Source organism: Bos taurus, chromosome 25 (assembly GCF_002263795.3).
Source record: "Bos taurus isolate L1 Dominette 01449 registration number 42190680 breed Hereford chromosome 25, ARS-UCD2.0, whole genome shotgun sequence".
Lineage (NCBI taxonomy): Eukaryota > Metazoa > Chordata > Mammalia > Artiodactyla > Bovidae > Bos > Bos taurus.
This window is the reverse complement of record NC_037352.1, coordinates 29,227,235-29,247,577: the sequence shown is the minus strand read 5'-3', so window position 1 is coordinate 29,247,577 and position 20,343 is coordinate 29,227,235. Positions and strand designations below refer to the sequence as shown.

General features: G+C 46.4%; 1 protein-coding gene and 1 non-coding gene across 2 annotated transcripts in view; one reads left to right on the top strand and one right to left on the bottom strand.

Moving 5' to 3' along the window:
- GALNT17 (polypeptide N-acetylgalactosaminyltransferase 17) overlaps nt 1-20,343 on the top strand; it is a 430,081-nt gene that overhangs the window by 316,208 nt on the left and 93,530 nt on the right. The window lies entirely within an intron of this gene.
- MIR2386 (microRNA mir-2386) lies at nt 5,287-5,361 on the bottom strand. The gene has a single exon (NR_031249.1). It is a non-coding gene; the product is annotated as a microRNA mir-2386 (primary transcript).

The window sequence follows — 20,343 nt, the reverse complement described above, 5'->3', positions numbered from 1 at the left end:
TCTCTGATACTTGAGGGGAGGATGTTTCCCCTTCTACCCATTTTGACTTCTGTGGCTGGACTAATAATAAAATGAACTAATAATAAAAAGAAACAAATTTTAATTCATGTGCGTAGAGGTCTTATAGAAATGGAACCTCAGACGTGACCAAAGCAGGCAGCTTTTGGCTAATACAGTAAGTTTGTGAAGGAATTGATAAGACAAAATATCTTGGATTTTGGGTTCCCAATTAGTGGAGACTCTAACAGAGTCTGGGCTTAGGGTAGCAAATTAAAGAAGTAACAGAGGTTGTTAAATCTCAGCCTGAATTCTTTGTCTCTGGCAATAAGGGTGGCCTTCTACCTCCAGACACAGGGAGTGCCTCTCTCACTTGAGAAATCTATTTCCAGCTTTCAGAGAGACAGAAAGGGAAGTCGGAGTGCCCCTCTTGCACTGGCTTTTTTTTTTTTTTCAGCACAGCCAATTTAATATTTATTTTTTATGTATTTATTTGGCTGCACTGTCTTACTTGTGTCCCGTGGGATCTTTGATCTTCATTGCAGCATGCCAACTGTTAGTTACAGCATGTGAGATCTAGTTCCCTGACTGGGGCTCAAACCCCGGCCCTCCCTGCACTGGCAGTGCAGAGTCTTAGCCGCTGGACCTCCAGGGAAGTCCCTTGATTCTTAAGTCAGTTTAATTCAAAATAATCAACCTGCCATTGTGGCACATTCTGGGATGGTCTGCCCTGAGCCCCAGGATAGTTCTGTTATCTCAAGTCCTGGGGGTTCTGATCCTATTGTATTCTCTGACTCTCACTCATAGTAGATTATTTCCTTAGACTTTTGTAATTTTAGATGAGTTCAGTGGGGCTTCTGTGGTCTCGCTCTGGGTTGAATGTGGGTCTCTCCAGTGAGTTTTGCATTTATCTTTGCCAGTCACTCCTAGTTGTCACCAGCCGTGAACTATTAGGTCTCATGTAAATTTCTAGGCTGCTTGTTTGCTGACTATACAGCTAATTAAATTAAAATAGCAAACCCCTTTAGGGACACTGTGAATTTTCAGGGGTCACTTTTTTATGTCCAGAGCTCAGGAAGAGATAGACAAATTTCCTTGTGTTTCCTTGGGACTTTGTTTAGAGCAGATTTTTCTGAATGCAGACAGCCTGCTTAATTGCTATGTAGAGAGTCAGAGAGCTTGGCATTTTCTTAGTTGTTTTAGAGCAAGGAACCCAACTTCTCTGAACTTCAGTATTCCCAGTCCTCAACAACAGGTACTATTACTCATCTAAAATCATTGCTATGAGAATCAGATGGGATCATGAATATATGGTGAAACTCATGACCTCGGAGCCTGCATAGAAAAAGCAGATCATCAACAGTAGCTGTTCTTGGTCTTTTGAGTGCCAAGCTGAGAAAACTTCAGACCCAGAATGACTTAACCTTGGCACTGCCAGATGAAGCATACACAGGCCGTTAGCCTCTTCTCAAAAACCCTTTCATGGGTCCACTTGACCACATCTAGGTAAATTTGCCTGCCTTTAAACATTAGAAGAGCTAAGCAGTTTATTTCTGTCTTTGCCACTTTCTTAAATTCTGTCCCAAACTTAAGAGTTTGGTCCCTGGTGTCACCCTGCAGCAGGAAAGAAACTGAAGCAGAGGGAGGAGGGACCATCACCATTTTCACTGATAATGAAGGCAATTGTCGGACAGTAAGGAAAGCACAATAAAAGCCATCTCACGTAATGGCTTTCATCACCCATTCTCTCCTCTTTTCTAAACAATAGGTTATTAGCCACATGCAACAAGGGCAGAAGCTAATTGTTTCGTACTTTTCAAATAAAGAAAAGAGTCGTACACGGAGATTTCTTAAAGACACTTCTAGTGCTAATTGTGAATTGGTTTAGTTGAGAGCCTCTTGGAAGAGTTCAAAGATCATGAAGACTGAGAGTTCTGTTCATCTTTCAGTTTTCTTGAGCAGTAGAGATACATTCCTGTCTTGCTCTACCCCCAAATGATGGCAAAGACACAACCTTTTCTAGTTGTTGTTTTTTTTTTTTTTTAATTTTTGGCTGCACCCCAGGCTGGCATGTGGGAACTTAGTCTCCCCATCAAGGATTGAACTCACGCCTCTGCATTGGAAGGCAGAGTCTTAACCATTGGACCACTAGGGAAGTCCTGACACAACTTTTCTGTACATCTGTATGCCCACAGTTATCTAGGTGTGACCTTGTGCCAAGCTCCATGCCTCCTTTGCTTTCTCTGTCGAGAGGGAGGAGACTGGCTGGTTGTGGGATCCAGCATTTCCAATCATTTTCTCAGTGACCTAGAAGCAAGCATCTCCTAAGCCTTTGACCTGCTGATCTATGAGGGGATTAATTCCTGACTCTGTCCTCTACAAGATTACCATGAGACTCTAACAAAATAGGCAAAATGGGAATTTGGGATTAACATATACACACTACTATATATGGGGCTTCCCAAGTTGCGCAAGTGGTAAAGAACCCACCTGCCAATGCAGGAGACATAAGAGATGCCAGGTTGATCCCTGGGTCAGGAAGATCCCCTGGAGGAAAGCATGGCAACCCACTGCATTGGTCATCTTGCCTGGAGAATCTCCATGGAGCCTGGCAGGCTATAGTCCATAGAGTTGCAAAGAGTCAGATGCGACTGAAGTGACTTAGCATGCACGCACTACTATATATAAAATAATCAACAAGGACCTGAATAACACAGGGAACTCCACTCAATATTCTGGATTAACCTATATGGACAAAGAATCTGAAAAAGAGTGGATATATGTACACAGCAGTGTAAATCAGCTACACTCCAATATACAATAAAATTTAAATTGAAAAAAATAAAATAGGCAAACTTGGAAAGTGCAGAATCTGGCACAAATAGAAAATAAAAAAAGATTCAGTTGGGATGTTGTATTGTCTGGGTTGGACTGTGTGCAGAAAACGGTTAACATAACAGGTCTCACCGTTTATTCTTAAAAAGGCCTACTTAAGGGGACTTCCTTGGCAGTCCAGTGATTAAGACCTCGCTTCCAGTGCAGCCAGCGTGGGTTCGATCCCTGGTCGGGGAACTAAGATCCTGCATGACTTGCTGCAGAGCCAAAAAAAAAAAAAAAAAAGGCCTGTTTACAAGATGGGCCCTCGGCCAGGATCTTGGGTATCTGATACGTGTAACTCACTGCACCTAAACTGAACAAACAGTCTGGTTTATGCTGAGTGCCTGCTCGCTCTCTGGTTGGCTGGAATCTTGGTATTTGCTAAGGATCATCACCCTCCGAGTAAACCCCCAGGCACCGAGTCTGTGATGAGCCTTCCTGGTAGATGGCATTTCACACCATTTCGTTGCTGGGGAAATCATGTGCCATGTGACTCCACTGGGAGAGGATCTTGAAAGCATATGCCTGGTTTCTCCCAGACTTTGTTCCTCATCCCTTTCCTTTGCTGATTCTTCTTTGTATCGTTTTTTGTCTAATGAATCATAGCCGTGGATGTGACTGTATGTTGCATCCTATGAATCTTCTAGTGAACTCTCAAACCTGGGAGTGGTCCGTGATACAGATGTCATTAGAACTGAGGCTGGAGTAACAGTGCCCTGGACTCCCCTAATCATGTCCATCGTACCCTCGACTACACAGGACTCAGAGCACAGGCTGCGATTCTCAACAGGGCTTGTGACTCAGAGAAAGAACAGGAGACAGGGGGCCTATAAGCTGGAGGGAGGCAGGCTGGAGGAGCTGGGAAGGTGGACGTTCCCTGGAGACCAGAGATCGGATTGTGGGAGGTCAGGGAGATGCTAGAGTTGGAGGGAGGAGGGGGCAGGAAGAACCTGCCCGATGGAGCACTTGCCCCAGGGGAGGACCAGCCCCGTCACTGTTCTGTGGCCCACTCCTCTAGTGTTGTTCTCCCCAGGAAAGGGCCACAACCCACCCAAAGGTGATGCAAACAGGGGGCGAGGGTCAGGTGGAGAGAAAGCTTCCAGGGCCTTACTGAGAGATCCCGGGTTCCTGTCCTGGCTGCACCACCAGTGCTTTGCTACTGGGAAAATGTTTTACTTCCTTTGTGCCTCAGTCTCCTCATCTTTAAATGGGGATATGAATAGCTCTACTGCGGAGGTTGTTGGGAAGATTAGGAGAAACAATGTATGTAGATGCTTAGAACAGTGCCTTGTTGTTGTTAATTGCTAAGTTGTGTCCAACTCTGCCACCCCATGGACTGTAGACTGGGGCTTCCCCAGTGGCTCAGCAGTTAAGAATCTGCCTGCAGTGCAGGAGACGAGGAGACGTGGGTTCAAACTGTGGGTTGGGAAGATCCCCTGGAGGAGGAAATGGCAACCCACTCCAGTGTTCTTGCCTGGGAAATCCCATGAACAGAGGAGCCTAGCAGGCTATAGTCCATAGGGTTGCAGAGAGTCAGACGCAACTGAAGAGACTTAGCATGCACACATGCATGAACAGACTGTAGATCACCAAGCTCCTCTCTCCATGGAATTTTTCCAGGCAAGAAATACTGGAGTAGGTAGCCATTCCCTTCTCCAGGGGATCTTCCCAACCCAGGGATCAAACTTATGTCTCCTGCATTGGCAGGTGGATTCTTTACCACTGAGCTACCAGGGAACCCCAGGAGAGTACCTAGGACTTGGAAAATACTCAATTAATGTGAGCTGTGCTGGCATTGGTGGCAAAGCAGCAAATTTAGTGGCTCAAAAACCACCAACCTCAGGTAGCCTCAGGTAGCAGAGGCTACTCACAGTGGACAGGGGAGGAGAGGTACCCCCAGGCTCATAGAAACCAGCTGAAATGGTAGCTGCCCAGACAGTCCTGGGGGGTTACACTTCTGCTCTGATTTTTACCCTCCGACTCCTCACTCTGGATCTGGACTTGACTCTGACCCTGAACTTGGATTTTCTGGCCTCTCAACAGAAAACGTTTAGAGCCTTGTCTTTGAAACTCTCAGCCCAGCTGGGCTGCTAGGCACATCCCAGTCCTGTACAGAAGACTAGCCTCATGCCTGATCTCTGGCTTCCATCTCTGCCAAGCTCCCTCCTCCTAACCAGCTGCATCCCATGAGTCGAAGCTGTTCTCAGTATCTCATTCCTTTCTGGGCTCCTCTCAAAGTCCCCAGTGACAGAATTATTCTGCTCTTTTGGACCCAACTTGATGTGTGGATGGCAGGGATGCAGTGCTGTCATCATATCCATTAAAGGCTGACGCGGGCGCTACTGCTGATTCATGGTACCCGAGCTCTCCCTTCACTGAAGGCTGCAGGCACAATGCCTGATTAGGAAAAGAGCAAGATGGCCATTTGCCTGTGGAGATAAGGGTGGGAAGACACAGGGAAAACGAAAAACCAAACAGTACACTTGCCAAAGGATGGTTACAGACCACAGGTACTCTAGAGGTGGAGAGCCACTGTGCTGAGCTGACCAAAGGATTCCTGGAGGCAGAGGGGCTGACAGGACATGTGTGTGCTCAGTCGTGTCCAGCTCTTCGGGACCTCGCGGACTGTAGCCCACCAGAACATGGAACATGGACTTTTCCAGCCAAGAAATACTAGAGTGGGTTGCCATTTCCTACTGCGGGGGATCTTGCCTACTCAGGATGGACCTGTGTCTCTTATGTCTCCTGCAGTGGCAGGTGGATTTCTTTACTACAAGTGCCTCATGGGAAGCCCAGAGGGGCTGAAGCTAACCCCATAAAATATAAGGGCTTAAATAGAAAGGAGCAGAAGATGGACTAAACAGTGCTATGCGTGATAAGTCGCTTCAGTTGTGTCTGACTCTCTGCGACTCAATGGACTGGAGCCTGCCAGGCTCCTCTGTCCATGGGATTCTCCAGGCAAGAATACTGAAGAGGGTTGCTGTGCCCCTCCTCCAGGGGATCTTCCCGACCCAGTCATTGAACCTGAGTATCTTTTTTTTTTAATTTAAATTAATTAATTTATTTTAATTGGAGGCTAATCACTTTACAATACTGTGGTGGTTTTTGCCATACATTGACATGAATCAGCCACGGGTGTATGTCTCCTGCATTGGCAGATGAGTTCTTAACCACCAGCACCACTTGGGAAGCCCGGACTACAACCCAGAGGAGGAAACAAAAACTGCTCTTGGCCTTTGACTGAGGACTCACAGAAGGGACTGTAGATAAGAAATTTGGAGAGCTAGGAAGGGTCCAGATCTCTGCCAGCCTTGAATGTTGCCCGGGAGTTTGGGATCCATCAGGCAGGTGTTGGGGAGACCTTGAAAGTGAGCGTGAGAGTGACCTTTGCAAGGCTATTGCTCAGGCACTGGGAGGTGGCTGGGAGGAAGCATTTCGGGGACGGTGTTTTGAAGCTGAGCCAGCTGGTCTCATTGTGCTTACAGTGTCCTGTCTCTTCTTCCTCTGAGCAGAGCCCTTTAAAAAGGAATGATTTCATTAAGGGAAAAAAGGCAGCCAAAATCCCATTCCTGTAGCATATTGCTTAATTACATGTGTTACATCTCCATGTAATTATCAGCTAATCAGCCTTGGAAGGAAATAATGGACTGTGGTTGATTTCACTGAGCCAGGAAGAGTGTGAGGGTGTGTGAGAGGCCACTTTCTTCTGAGTTTCTGAGGGTTCCGGGTCCAGTGAAGCCCCTTGCCAATCTTTGGACCCTCGTGACCACTTGGGTTCTATGAAAAACCCCTTCCTCATCCCTGGGACAGTGGACAGTAGGGTCCATGTTTCTTGTGCTCTGGCTGTTATTTTAACCAGTCTCCTACATACACTCCAAGTCTGGCTGGCCAGGGTTATCAGTCCTTCTGGACGCTTGCTTCTTTGTCAAGTTGATTCCTGAGTGGAATTCCAGAGGCTTTTATGTACTTTTTTTTACTGGTGTATAATTGCAATGTTGTGCTAGCTTCTGCTATAAAATGAATATCCCCTCCATCTTGATCCTCCCTTCCCGCATCCATTCCGCCCCTCTAGGTCATCACAGGGCACTGAGCTGAGCTTCCTGTGCTTTACAGCAGGTTCCCACAAGCTGTCTATCTTACACTGTAGGGTATATATGTCAACGCTACTCTCCCAGTTTATCCCACTCTCCCATCCGCCCACTATTTCCACATGTCCATCCTCTACATCTGCATCTCTGTTCCTGCCCTGCGAATAGGTTCATCTATACACTTTCCTATGTTCTATATATGTACAATGGAATATTGCTGTTGTTTAGTTGCTAAGTAATGTCCAACTCTTTGTGACCCCATGGACTGTATGTAGCCTGCCAGGCTCCTCTGTCCGTGGGATTTCCCAGACAAGAACACTGAACTGGTTGCTTGTTTCCTTCTCCAGAGGATCGTCCTGACCCAGAGATCGAACCTGTGTCTCCTGCATTGGCAGGCAGGTTCTTTACCCCTGAGCCACCAGGGAAGCCCACAATAGAATATTGCTCAGCCATAAAAAGGAATGAATTTGGGTCATTTGTAGAGATGTGGATGGACCAAGAGTCTGTCATACAGAGTGAAGTTAAATCAGAAAGAGGAAAAAAAGGGCATATTAATTCATATATGTAGAATCTAGAAAAGTAGTCCAGAGGCTTTTAGACCCAAGGGAGTCGAAGAGGTGATAGGACAAAGTTTTCCTTCATGAGCTTCTAGGTCAAGCATCTGTAAGACCATGAGAAAAGGTCATAATATAAACCTGATTATAGTATAAGATTTAGTGTCTTTTTATGCTAAAGACTGTTTCTTTTCTTTCCTTGAATTGTGTTGGAAATGTCCTCCTGTTACCCAAGCTGGGTATATAGCAGGCTCAGGAAGGGATGCTGCTGCTGCTGCTAAGTGGCTTCAGTCGTGTCCGACTCTGTGCGACCCCATAGACGGCAGCCCACCAGGCTCCCCCTCCCTGGGATTCTCCAGGCAAGAACACTGGAGTGGGTTGCCATTTCCCTCTCCAATGCATGAAAGTGAAAAGTGAAAGTGAAGTCACTCAGTCGTGTCCGACTCTTAGTGACCCCATGGACTGCAGCCTACCAGGCTCCTCCATCCATGGGATTTTCCAGGCAAGAGTACTGGAGTGGGTTGCCATTGTCTTCTCCATAGGAAGGGATGGGGCCATGCCAAAACCCTGGAAGAATATTTGTGGGAAAAGAATTTCATCCTATTACATGTTCTCCTGTTAGGAGAACAAAAGAAAAGATACAGAGGGAAAACTTGGCAGTCTGTCCAGAGAAGAGCAGCTGTATACTCACCTAACTCAAGTAACAGCATATTTGAACTCTAACCATCTCCTGTCTTTCAGTACATTAATGCCAACCTACTTAAAAACAGAATAATTAGGATGTGACCTATACAGGGTGAGTGTAGCTCACTTCTGTATTCACTGCTGATGTTTGTGTTCCTAGTCCTAATCTTCAGACCAAAAATGCAACCTTAGAAGGGGACTCAGCCTCTCAGCCCCCTTTCTGGACTAGGATGCGCCTCCATGGACAGAAGACCCTGGCTCGCAAAGAGTCGGACACAATGGACACACACATGTACCTCCACGCAGAAGCAGACCCTCTCCTGGATTTCTGTCTCTTACTTCCATTCTCAGTCCGATCTCAACTCGCTAACTTCCATTTGTTCCTCTTTATTAAGATTTAAATTTTTCGTCCAGTGTCTTCTATGGTTTTCAGCGAGAGAGTTGTCCAAATCACATAATCTGATATTCTCAGAGGCAGACATCATTATGCCTCTCTAAGGTGAATTCCTAAGGATGGAATTTCTAGGTCCAGTGCATGTCCATTTCTGAGAATTCTGTAACATCTAGCCAAATTATTTCCCAGAAAAGTTGTTTTTCCTATGTGAGTGCTTTGTTCTTTTTTCCTCTGTGTTCTGCTGATGTCTTAAGAGTCCATTTATTCTCCTAAGTACTCTCAGTACCTCTGAGTTGTTGTTACTTAACCACTAAGTTGTGCCCAGCTCTTTTGTGACCCCGTGGACAGTAGCCCACCAGGCTTCTCTGTCCATGGGATTTCCCAGGCAAGAATACTGGAGCAGTTGCCATTTCCTTCTCCAGGGGATCTTCCTGACCCAGAGATCGAACTCGTGTCTCCTGCATTGACAGGTGGATTCTTTAGTGCTGAGCTATCAGGAAAGCCCTATGGTTTTAACTTGTGGTTGCAGAGAGGGCAATGGCACCCCACTCCAGTACTCCTGCCTGGAAAAGCCCATGAACGGAGGAGCCTGGAAGGCTGCAGTCCATGGGGTCGCTGAGGGTCGGACACGACTGAGCGACTTCACTTTCACTTTTCACTTTCATGCATTGGAGAAGAAAATGGCAACCCACTCCAGTGTTCTTGCCTGGAGAATCCCAGGGACGGGGGAGCCTGGTGGGCTGCCGTCCATTGGGTCGCACAGAGTCAGACACGACTGAAGCGACTTAGCAGCAGCAAGTCAGATGTAAAAATATTGACTTATTTTTTCATATTTGAATTTAACTTGGTCTCCTGTTTGAAAGGATTTAAACTTGAAACTCCTGTTTCACTGATGATGGAAAAGGACACTAATCTTGTCACTTCAAGGTAACTCAGTTTCTTCCAGTCTAATCTCCATCTCTTTGAAGTCAGTTGCTTAGTAAAATCAGGATTAAACAGTCTATATTCTTTGTAAGGGCCCTGCTTCCTTCTCACAGGGTGTCCTTCTTCTGCTTCCCTCTTGAATAACACCTCCCTAGGTGACTCTAAGGTAAAGAACCCACCTGCCAACACAGGAGATATAAGAGGCAGGGGTTCGATCCCTACATTGGGAAGATCTCCTGGAGAAGGAAATGGCAACCCACTCCAATATCCTTGCCTGGAAAATTCCATGGACAGAGGAGCCTGGCGGGCCACAGTCCATGGAGTCGCAAAGGGTCGGACACACCTAGTCAGAGCAAGGGGAGCTGGCCATGGGGAGAGGTGCTGGGCTCCAGGCTGCCCTCTGAAACCTTCTGACCCCTGCTGACTTATGCAACCCCATCTTCAGATTCTGTATTCACTGCTGATGTTCTTGGTCCTGGTCCCCATATCCACCCATATCCATCCTCTAGTTTCTTGCCTCTTCATGACCCAGCCTGCTCACTGTTTAACCACCCTTTCCCTGGGGAATGCAGGAACATCAGGATTCCCTGTGACACCAGGAGCTGCCTCTGAGCGCTGGGAACACTATTGTAGGTCTTCTTTCTGCCTAAATAGCTCTCCATCATGTCTGCCCCACTCTAGGCAATCCTGCAAGACCTTCTCCCTCCCCCCAGGGAGCTAGTCAGCAAGCAGAGCACCATCTCTGCTGCCTTCCTGGCCTCAAGTCTATTTGCAGCCTTTCCCTCCCCACCCTTACTTCCAACCTGAGCAGTAGGACCCCAAGAGGTCTTCCCTCAGGTCTGGTCTTTTCTCCACTCTTCCTTCAGCCTTCAACCCAGGAAAAACTAGCCTCTTTTTGGGATTGCAAACATCCCATCTGCCATGGTTCTCAACCCTCGTTGCACTTTGGCCTCAAAGGTGGAGGTAGAACAATTGAATCAGAGGACCTGGAAGAGAGCCCGAGCACAGGTCATTTTTCAAAGCTCCCCAGGTGAGCCTAAGGTGAGCAAGCATCGAGATCCGTGACCCTGTTACCTCCTCCATCCTCTGGCCTGATAGCCCTCCTCAGTATTTTCAAGGGATGCTCCAAGTTTAGAAAATACTTTCTAGAGTGTATGGTTCATGCTCTTGAAATCCTGACTTCGAGACTGTTTCAAAAGTTAGCTTCAAGGGTCGGTTTTATCAGCACAGTGGAAAATGAACATTTTCTACTTCTTTTCATCCTAATCCTAAAGCATCCCACTCCTGTCTCAAAGCTGCTGATCTCAGGTGGCCTCAGCCTGCAGCGGCTTGAAGCAGGATTTTGATTTCCCTCCAGAGACTGAGGCCAGGTCATGGCAGTGAGAGTACTGAATCCTGGGCTCCCTGGTAGCTCAGCTGGTAAAGAATCTGCCTGCGATGCAAGAGACCCCAGTTCAATTCCTGGGTCGGAACGATCTGCTGGAGAAGGGATAGGCTACCCACTCCAGTATTCTTGGGCTTCACTTGTGGCTCAGATGGTAAAGAATTCACCTACAATGTAGGAGACCTGGGTTTGATCCCTGGGTTGGGAAGATCCCCGGAGAAGGGAAAGGCTACCCACTCCAGTATTCTGACCTGGAAAATTCCATGGACTGTATAGTTCATGGGGTCACAAAGAGTCAGACACGACTGAGTGATTTTCACTTTTCAGACCACAAGGGACCAGTGGCCAGTGGCAGGGCCCCAGGCCATCAGCTGTATAGAAATGAATTCCCAATAAAAATGGAAAGTAATGAAACATACAAAGTGTTTATTAGGAAGAAAAAAGAGTACGTGTAGACAGATAGACTCAGAGAGAATCACGCCCATGGTGATTTTAATCACTTGTATGAGGCATTTCATCCAAGTTTCCCTTGGCCAGTCATCTTGCTTTGCCTGCTTCTGAGTCCATATTGGGTTTATCTCAAGATCTTCCCATGTGTGTACGCGCATCTCAGCCAAGATGGATTCCAGCAAAGAGGTTTATGAGTAGGTTGATAGGGTGGTGCCCCCTCCCTTTCTGACCTTCAAGGAACCTTTCTGTGCCTGTGTAGTTGGGAAGGTCTCCTTGACCTTGAGAATGAGAAATATGTGGCCTCTGTCGTTTATGTAGGCAGGGCTCAGCTTCTCCTCCTTCCTGCTATTTTGGAGTATCTGTCCACAGGAAATGACCTCCGGCTGATCGGCCTGAGGTCCAGATATCTCCTGTCTCACTACGACTGCCTCTGGATGAAACGGCAAATCTGGAATAAAAAAGTCCTCTCACGTAGTTCATAATATATTATTATTCTACTTGACTATTTTTTGGTAACTGTTTTTACTACTAATTTAGCCTTTAAATAAGCAAGGCTGTCAGAAAGCTGTGTTCTTACGCTGACCTCATTTTGGCCTTGGAAACAGTTGTTCTCATCCTATTATACTTGGGTAAATGCTACGAGGGTTTCCCTGGTGGCTCAGACGGTATAGAATCTGCCTGCAATCCAGGAGACTGAGGTTCAATCCGTGGGTTAGAAAGATCCCCTGGAGAAGGGAATGGCTGCCCACTCCAGTATTCTTGCCTGGAGAATTCCATGGACAGAGGAGCCTGGTGGGCTACAGTCCATGGGGTCACAAAGAGTCAGCCATGACTGAGCAACTAACACTTTCGAATGCTATGAACCGCTGCTAAGAAGTCCTTTAAGAGGTATATTTGTGGAGCTTGTATTACTGAAGTGGTGTTGTGAGGAAATTGCTTATCAAGTTATTTAGTAGAGAAATTTCTCTTGAGTCTTCCTGGCCAAGTAGTGTGCATGTGTGCTAAGCTGCTTCAAGCTAAGCTGCTTCAGTTGTATCTGACTCTATGCAACCCCGTGGCTCTATGCCAGGCTTCTTTGTCCATGGGGATTCTCCAGGCAAGAATACTGACGTGGGTTGCTATGCCTTCCTCCAGGTGATCTTCCCGACCCAAGGATTGAACCCACACTTCTTATGTCTCCTGCATTGTTAGGCAGGGTCTTTACCACTAGCACCAGCTGGGTAGCCCGGCCAAGCACCTGTATTTCTCTTTAAAACTATCTTTTAGACACTGCAGATCTTGCCAGTGCTTCTGTCTGCAGTGACACAGAGCTGACTTTGTGGTGTCCCTTAGTAAGCAATGATTTTGTGCACTAAGCTCACCCCTAAGGTGTCATCTTATCCTGCTCATTTTCCATTTGTCCTCTTGTTCCCATTTACTTATGTTTTAATTTTCTTATCCCGTAGTGCCTGCATTTACATAGGCTACTCTAAAACCTTCTCAAGAAAATTCTCCAGCATGCACAAGTATCAGCATTGTTCTGTTTGTACCGGAGGAAAAATCATTTTCCCTCTACCCTTCTAGGTTCTTGCCTGAGAACCACCCATCCTGTAATAAAAAAGATTAATAGGAGAAAAGCATAATTCTGTTTAATACCCGGTATGCTTCCTATATACATGGGAGATACCCAAGAAAACCGAGTAATTCCCGAAATGGCCCAGGCCACCACCTTAAATACCATCTCCAGCTAAAGACAAAAAGAAGATGTTACGGAGGGAGGGAAGGCCTGTTAATGGGAGGTGACCAAGAAAAGCGCAGTAAACAAGGGTGAGGTTTGTGATACAGAGTAAAGCTAGCATCAGTGTCACTAAGGAGAGTGTCTAAAGATTTAGGGTCATCCTTCTGTTCTTGGTGTTCAGAGAGAGCTATCCTTACAAATGGAGATTTCTTTTCTGAATGTAAATTTCTCTTTCAAAAGAATAACTTCTAGGTTTTTCTGAGCTTCTAAGTCTGCTGTTTCTTAAAAAATAACCAGCTCAAGATAATCCCGTGCCCAAGAGGCGTATTTTGGGGTGGCATATTCTGCTAGTCCTTCACTTTCTTTTATAGAACAAAACACGTGTCGCTAGCCTGATGCCATTTTCGAGTGTATGGCCCAAAGCATTTATCAAATGTGTTCTTACATCAGCTCTGGGAGCTAGAGCAAGGCTGTTATCCCCCGTCCATCTTCCGCATCATTCTCTCCCCTGAGCCCCTAATCTATCCTTTTCCAAGTTACCTTCTGCCAGTCGCCAGGTAGGTACCAAGTTGCTCAACGTGGGCATCTGCACTCCCCTCTACAGCTCCTGTTCTAGAACAGAATTCAGCAAAAATTTTTCTGTACAGGGCAAGATAGTCGGTATTTTTAGGCTTTAGGAACCAAGAGAAGCTAAATCAAAGCTATTGTGGATACGTACTTCTAAACAAAAGGAAAATCAACTTCTACCGATATTTTACTGGTGGAATTCAAAATATTATAATAATGAGTTCAATGTTTTGGAGTCTGGGTCTGCTAAGGAGGAAACTGGAATTTTTTGCTGGGGGAGGGGTAATGTTTTGCCTCACTGAGATTCATCATCTTCAAATGGATTATAGATGTTCGTCTGTGAAAAATGTTCTTAGCGCTCTGGCTGAACAAAAACAGTCATAATCTTGTTCTGGACTTTTCTTCTTTTTCTTTTCCCCAAACAGTAACCCAATCTATGTTTCATCTCACAAGATAGCGTGTGTGTGTGTGTGTGTGTGTGTGTGTGTGTGTGTGTGTATGCGTGTATGTGTGTATGCCATATTATACATTGATGGCTGATAATTATTTAATATCTTACCACTTCTTCAGAAACTTGATGCTTTTACCAAAAATCACTTTCAATGAATTCTTTGCAAATTGGTTTCTCAAAGCCTAAACAAACTATGATTAGCAAAGAACACAAGTGTTATGCTGAGAAAATTACTCATAAGAAATATCTTACTGCAGAGTTTTTCTAGGGTCTCCATTTTAATAAATTCAGCCCAGGCAAATCAGCGAGCCAAGGAAAAGCATTTGGGACTGACAACTTCAATCCCCACTGGCGTTTTCTGCATCTGTGAAAAATCACACTGCAGAGAGATGAGCACTGCCTTTAACCTCCACTAGAAAAGGCTCTTAATACCCAGGCAGTCCACTTCCCAGTCTGGAAGAAGTTGTTGTTTCAGCGTGAATTATCTTTTGAGCCACAAAAGGGAACGTGCTCCCTCCATTTAACAGGCAAAGCTCTGGCCTTTGGGTCCCATTTTCTGGTGCGAAATGTGTGTGCCGGATCCAGCATTTGATTTTTTAAAAAGGCAGTGGTACTTACCCTTTTGGTATTTATATGTAGAGCAGAAGCAAATGGAACTCTGAGTATTAAATTACTGTACTGTGCCAGTTGAGAATTCTGTGCGAGCCAGCCAGCTCCTTCCCCCAAATTGTATTTTTACTGTTCAGCAGCTGCAAGTTCCCAGAAATCTTCAAAGCGGGACCACTTTATTTGACCCAGTGCAAGAGCTCTTAGCTGCTGCCAGGTTTCACTGATCTTGTCTGGGAAGCAGCGGGATCCGCAGGACGGTGTGGGATCAGACATCACCAGATCGCTTCTAACTCCATACTTATTTGCATGTGTCTACCCTTGGACAGTTTTCCCTTAACCTTTAGCCTCAGTTTCTTCAGCTGGAAAATGGGGCTAATAATATACCAAGTAGAGCTACCAAAATCACTGTGGATGGCGACTGCAGTCATGAATAAAAGACACTTGCTTCTTGGAAGGAAGGGTATAACAAACCTAGACAGTGTGTTAAAAAGCAAAGACATCATTTTGCCGACAAAGGTCTGTCTGGTCAAAGCGATGGTTTTTCCAGTAGTTGTATACGGATGTGAGAGGTGGACCATGAAGAAGGCTGAGTGCTCAAGAATGGATGCTTTCTAATTGTGGTGCTGGAGAAGACTCTTGAGAGTCCCTTGGACGGCAAGGAGATCAAACCAGTCAGTCCTAAAGGAAATCAACCCTGAATATTCATTGGAAGGACTGATGCTGAATCTGAAGCTCCAGTACTTTGGCCACCTGATGTGAAGAGCCGACTCATTGGAAAAGACTCTGATATTGGAAAAGGTTGAGAACAGGAGGAGAAGTGGGCAGCAGAGGATGAGATGGTTGGATGGCATCGCTGACTCAATGGACATTGGGAGAACTCCAGGAGATGCTGAGGAACAGGGAGGCCTGGCATGCTGCAGTCTACGGAGTTGCGAAGAGTCGGACACGACTTAGTGACTAAGCAACAACAAAAGAGCTACTTTGAGGATTAGAAGCAGTTATACATTGTCTTCCTGCAGCACCAGACACATCTGCTCGCTCAGTTCAGGGCATTGTTGGTCTGGGTGCTGAGGTCCCTACCGGGTTCTCCCCTCTCACCCCTGCCCTGTCTTTTGGTCACTTTAGATACCAGTGTCTATGCCAGAGGGTGACTCAGGAGGGTGACATTCACGTCAGGAACTTGTGTTTATTAGAAAATGGTATAAGAGAACTCATGATGTGTGATGCTGTAACAAAATGCACAAAATTAACCAAGCCAGTTATTGCCAGAAAAGTGATGAGACCCCTAAAATACCCAGTGCTGGTTGGACCCTGAGAAGACGATTTGGCAGAAATTCATACAAAGACAACCCCAGGGATGGCGTTGAGTTGTCTGTGTTTCTACAAATGGGGCCTTGGCGTTAGAAGATGCTCAGCTAACAGGCCTGAGTATTCACTGAAGCAGAGCTGAGACCAAGGGAAATGGCAGCTGTTTGAGCCTGAGGTTAGGTATAGATGGGCTTCCCAAGTGGTGCTAGTGATAAAGAACCTGCCTGCCAATGCAGGAGATGTAAGAGACGTAGGTTTGATCCATAGGTTGGGAAGATTTGCTGGAGGAGGGCACGGCAACCCACTCCAGTATCCTTGGCTGAAAAATCCCATGGACAGAGGAGCCTGGTGGGCTACAGTCCTCAGGGTTGCAAAGAGTTGGGCACAACTGAAATGACTTAGCACATATGCATAGGTTTAGGTTGGGCTTCCCTGGTGGATCAGATGGTAAAGAATCTGCCTGTGATGAGGGAGACCCAGGCTCAATCCCTGGTTGTGAAGATTGCCTGGAGAAGGAAATGGAAACCCACTGCAGTATTCTGGCCTAGGAAATCCTTAGACAGAGGAGCCTGGCAAGCCCTAGTCCATGGAGTTGCAAAGAGTCGAACATGACTGAGCAACTAGCACATAGGTATAGGTAGGCTTCTCTGCCCATGGGATTCTCCAGGCAAGAATATATGGAGTGGGTTGCCATTCCCTTCTCTAGGGGATCTTCCTGACCCAGAAATTGAGCTGGGTCTCCTGCATCACAGGCAGATTCTTTACCATCTGAGCCACCAGGGAAGCCTATAGATACAGACATAAAGATATAGAGCTATAACTCCATAACTTCAACCAGAAACCGTTTTTACTAAGGAACAACAGGAAATAGTGTTTGTGTTTCTTCCCCATTAGGATAACCTCCTGCTGTTTTTTTGGTCTCCACAAGTGCTCAGCACTTAGTCTAACAAAGGCATCCTCCATTGCCTGGCAGTGCTGGTTGGCCAGATGAACAAATTGCAGGGATGAGCAGGCACACTTGGCCTCTATTCAGATCCTTTCTGGTCAGCGAGGATAAGGTGTTGAGTTGAAGAGGTGCCAGGAGCATCGGGGAGGGGGCATCTCTCACAGACAACACAGTCAGAGACACAGACTCTTACCTCAGGGCTGAGAGGAGGTGACCTCAGGATGGGCTGGGCCATCTGTGGGGCAGGCTGGACGGGCCACTGTGACTACTCCCCTCTCTTCCTTGGGGTGTTCTTACAACCCACCCCTGACACTGACCTCAGACTTCACACCTTTATACCACACGGTATACTAGACTTTCTTATTTCTCTTTCCTCCTAGAACTCAGCCTTCCTTCACTGTCCATCTCATTCTAGACCCAAAATATTTCCTGGAGTGACACTGTTTGCCAGGATACCCCCTCACCAGTTCCTCCCTCTTTGTCCACTCTCTCCCTCCTTTATCCTTCTGCTTCACTTTAAGTTCTTTTTTTGTAATATTTATTTATTTGGCAGCATACGTGATCTTTCGTCTTCATTGCAGCATGTGGGATCTAGTTCCCTGACCAGGGATCGAACCTGGGCCCCCTGCATTGGGAGCGTGGAGTCTTAGTCACTGCACCACCAGGGAAGTCCTTTCTTTAAAGTTTTTGATAACACTTCACATGTATTGAGTACATCATGCTGCATGGAGAGCATCTGTTTTCATCTCATCAGATTCTTACCACGGTGCTTTTAGGTCTTCAGGGCAAAGTCTTATGCCCAGTTTACTGGTAAAGAGACTGAGTCACAGACGGTTGGATGACTGCCCAGCAGGACATTTAGATTGATGTGCTTTCCCTGCGCCCTAGGACCTGTGTCCCTGCTCGTCCTCGAGTGAGCATCTTGGTGCTGTGCCCTTGATCCCAGATTAAAATACGGTGTTTGGGTTAAAATTGGGAGTATCTTAGGACCTTATTTCCAGAGTGCTAGAAAATCTGTCTCCGTGAATAGAAGGTCAGGATGGAGGTAGATCCACCCCTCCAGTCTCCTGCTTTCTCATGGCAATAGGAAAATTTATGTTCCCATTTATAATGGGAATCAAAGGAAGCTTAAGGGTTGTTATCACCAGCTCCACATTTTTTTACTGCGGTAAAATACTTACACAATTTATCATCTTTAGTGTAGACTTCAGTGACATTAAGTACATTCAGAATATTTTGCAACCATCACCACTGTGTACTTGCAGAACAGTCTCATCTTCCCAAATGGGAAGCCTGCATCCTTTCAGCGGTCACTCCCTGCTATCCCCTCCCCCTTGCCCTTGGCAACCACCAATCTGCCTTCTATTTCTATAAATATGCCTGTTCTGGACATTTCATACAGTGAAATCATATGTGACCTTCTTTCTTCTATTACTTAGCATAATGTTTTCAAGGTTCATCCATGTTATAGCCTGTCTCAGAGCTGTTATCCATTGTATGGGTGGACCACAAACATTTTGTGTATCCATCCATTCATTGGTGGACATTTGGGTTGTTTCAACTTTTTGGCTACTGGCAGAATGCTAAACACACGTGTATAGTGGTTGTTGGAATCTCTGCTTTTAGTTATTCTGAGTGTATTCCTGGGGGTGTGACTGGAGTGGAGAGGGCAAGGAGAAGCTGAGAAACTCAGACTGTCTAGATGGAGCCTGAGAATATGTTGTGAGACCCTAGCTTTTACTCTGAAGGAAATGGGGAATCATTGGAAGGTTTCCAGCAAATGCATAGGCTGAGCTGACTTATGTGTCCATAGAGCCTTGAGAGTTGATTGCATGAGAGCAGAGTGGAAGCCAATTAGGGGCCATGGCGGTAATCCAGGCAATGGGATGATGGTGGCTCAGTTGACATGGTGGCAGTGAAGATGGTGAGAGATCATCAGATCCAAGATTTATTTGGAAGGTAGAGCCATGAGGACTTCTGACCAATTGGCCGCAAGGCCAACACCAAGGTTTTCACCCCAGCACTTGGAAGAATGGACTCAGTGTTGCCTAAATAGGAAAGATAGGTGGGATGGGCTTGAATGGAGGGTCAGTTAACGATTCCTTTCTAGCCACGTCTGAGGGATCTCCTAGACATAATGAGACAGTGAGCAGGCAATTGGATGTACCCAGGCTGGAGTGCAGAGGAAGGATTCAGACAGGAGTGTATATTTGGAAACTATTGGAATATAAATGCTGTTGAAAGCCAAGAAAGCAAACATTATCATCAAAGAGTGAGTGTAGATGGAGAACAAGGGAGAACCAAGGACTCTGCCCTGGAGTCCTCCTCCTCTGAACCTCAGAGAGAAAAGAAAGAGTCAAGGAGGAAGATCGGAAGGGGCATCTAGGAAGACATCCAGGTGTGGAGAGCCTGCTTCCAAGGAAAGAGGATGACCTGCTGTGTCAGATGCAGCTAGGTGCTCACACGTGATGAGGACTGAGAACTGGCCATTCAATTTCAGAAGAGTCATCTCTGACTTTGACAGATGCACTTGCATCAGAGTGGTGAGGATGAGAGCCTGCTTGAGTGGCTCAGGAGAGAACAGGAGAGAAAATTGGAGGCATCAGGTGTAGACAGCTCTGAAAGGGGGCTTTACTGTAAAGGGGAGCAGAAAACAAGGAGAGACAGCTGTAAGGAAAGTGGGTCAAAAGAGAAGGGGATTGTAGACTGTGAAGGGCTTGGAATGAGCCAGCCAAGAGGGAAGATGGTAACTGTGGGTGTTATTCTAAAATGTACCCAGGATTTTAAAATTCAGAGATGGTGAGGACAACAAAGTGGGAGATTATTGCCATTAAAAAGACAGTTTTTCACTCTCAGTTTTCAAGAGGAGGAGGCCTGCCATGCCATGCAGTGCCATCTGTGGAAGAACCTGAGGCAGTTAGGAGGAGAAGCAGTGAAGAGACAGTGTGAGCCGAGGCCTTTTTTTTTCTTTTTCAGTTTATTTGTGTAGTTTTGGTTGCACTGGGCCTTCTCAGCTGCAGCGAGCAGGGGCTACTCTCTGGTTCCGATGCAAGGCTTCCTCGTTACTGTGGCTTCTCTCGTTGTGGAGCATCAGTTCTAGGTGCCTGGGCTCAGTAGTTGCAGCTCACAGACTGCAGAGCACCGGCTCAGTTCTTGACCACCACGGAAGCCCCTTTTCTTATTTTCTAAACTCTTGATGCTTTGGCACTTAACTGGGGAGAGACCGCCCCTCCCAGGACTAGCCGGTTCTGAGAGAGTGCAAAAGACCCGGGGGGAGCATGCCTTTCCCATGCAAACTAACCAGTCCGGAGCCCACATTCCCAGCCACCGCCTCCACCTGGTCTTTCACTACAGGAGACAACAGCCCTCTACCCTGATCATCCCAGGCCCGGG